Genomic DNA, 2,311 nt, shown 5'->3' with positions numbered 1-2,311 from the left:
TAATTCAAATCTAAGTGCTAGTCAAGTGAAATCAGTGTAATTAGTCCCAAGGGGAATTTATATGAGAACATGACTTTCTTTTCATGTTTATGTTTAGGCAAACAGAAAGAGACTTTGGGACTTTAAAAACTTGAAGCTGCAAGAATAAAAACTTTGCAACATACCGGTAGTAAAAGTCTATTTAGTTCCATTCCTTTATTGTGCATACCACATAGAGCAAAACTGGAAAATGGCAAACCACCATAGAAGTTCATAATTTTTTATAGTTGGTTATTCCATAAAAAGGAAATTAGAATTTATAAGTTTAACTAGAATTTGAATGAATTTAACTTTTAAAAGATTTAGAAAGATGATTATTTCCAAACTCCATATGAGGATAATCATTGCTGTTATCTATATATAATAAGAAATGGCAAGACATTTCCACAACAGAAAAGAGCATAATTACCAAGAAGTGCATTACCAGAGAAAGCATTACTTTTGAGACTCAGTTTGATTAAATAAGATATCAGATTTATATGGAGATCTCCCAATTGTTCTAGTAAAGTGCTTTCTGGTCAGCAAATCATCCCATATCCTAAAATACCAAGAGATTTCAAAGGCCAATCTCAAAATTTCTGCAATAGATGTTAAATCTTCAGATGGAAGAGATTATAAAAAGGCCATTATCTGAGAAGAATGGATTGTACATTTATACAGAACTAGAAGAAATAGCCCAAAACAATATAATTAATTTATCCTTTGTGCCTATATCCTGTATTGACATATAAAGAAGACACAGAATATTGGAATTTATTTTATCACTGGTTGGATAAAAGGGGTGGAGAGTAAGAATGGCATTTGTATTGTTAAGTTAGTCAAATAACCAGACAACACAATGTTTATTAAGTACTAAGGAATGTAATTAATAGAAAATTAATAAAATGTATTAAAAAGAAATATAGAAAGATCCTGAAGACTATTGACCTATCTAGCTCAGTATTGCCAAATGTTTCTAACACTTCAAAGTTTTCAACCAGGAATCTTTTATTATGCTTCCTGGCAATATCCGAGATTGCCTATGCATTTGATCTCTAAAATTAGACTTAGTATATTTTTTAAAAAGAAAGTTTTCAATGGATGTAGTATCAAGAATAAGAATATAATAAAAAATTGTGCAAACTTTCATTGATGATATACTCTAGCTGATTAAATATAAAAACAAGAATGCCAATAAATTTGGACTGTATGTTTCTTCATGGATGATTGTTTACCATTTCTTTAATAGTGATTTGCAGTGTCTGCAAGTGAAGTGAATTATAGAATTTCATATACTACACTTGTTCTTAGCCAAAAGGCCGAGAAGCTATTACAGAATCATGGGCCTGGATGGGAACTTGGAAGTGTTTTAGTCCATCTCCATGCCCCTGGCGAGAATCTTCATAACATCTAAGACAAATGGTTGTCCAATTTTTCTTGAAAACCTCTAGCAATCATACTTCAAGGCAAGCTATTCCATAGTTTTATAATTCTCACTGTTATAAGGATTATTCTAATTTCTATTATTTTGGCAAAGAGTAAAACTATTAAACCAACAAAACAATATATCCATTGATCTATTATAAAGCAAATAAAATGTGATTTAATTTAAAATAAAACTTTGGCAATTTAATAAAAGTTTACTGTATTAAATTGCCCTTACTTTGATACATAACTGTTTTAAATTTCATAACGAAGAAAGTATTTAAAAACCAATATAAAATTATCTTGATTTTCTGTGAAGTTAATATAAAAGTTTCCAGGTGATAGTATATCTATTAAAATGAATATTGCCTTATGTTTTCATATTCATTTCTTTCACTTAACTGCATATCTATTATTTATTTCTATATATTAAATGGTATAGTTCAGCCATTGATGTGATTTTAACTATATTTTATAACTGAGTCATGAGTATTATTTCTGTAAAAAATCTAAAATATATTGCTTTAAATCTTACACTTGATGTCCTCTATTTGTTTTTGACTGGAGGTCCCAACATCTTGGTCAGGCAATCTTAGTCCAGCAATCCAGAACATTTGAATCGTATTAGGGAGGGCAGAGCTGTTTACTTTTTATCAGTCTATTTTATTTATTATTAAATTTCTGTGCTACCCATCTCCTCTACAAGGTGACTTGGGTCTCAATTCAGTTGTTCAATCCATGTGTTATTACAGTCTTTAATATCCAGCTAAATGTATGGCATATGCTTACTTCTCATTGTTCATTGGATTTTAATTCAAAATCAAGCATAAAAACTGAAAATCTATTCCAAAGGCCATTCATGTTTAGC

At 29.7% G+C, this 2,311-nt stretch overlaps 1 pseudogene; it reads right to left on the bottom strand.

Annotated features, from left to right (window-relative positions):
- Positions 1 to 1,240: 1,240 nt before the first annotated feature.
- On the bottom strand, positions 1,241 to 1,349 carry LOC113409923 (U2 spliceosomal RNA; annotated as a pseudogene).
- Between the last annotated feature and the right edge of the window lie 962 nt (positions 1,350 to 2,311).

This window comes from Notechis scutatus, chromosome 5 (genome assembly GCF_049901735.1).
Source record: "Notechis scutatus isolate UNSWTSFEM ecotype Mainland chromosome 5, rNotScu1.2, whole genome shotgun sequence".
In the NCBI taxonomy this organism is placed as follows: domain Eukaryota; kingdom Metazoa; phylum Chordata; class Lepidosauria; order Squamata; family Elapidae; genus Notechis; species Notechis scutatus.
Note: the sequence above shows the minus strand (reverse complement) of the source record. Positions and strands in the feature narration are given on the sequence as shown.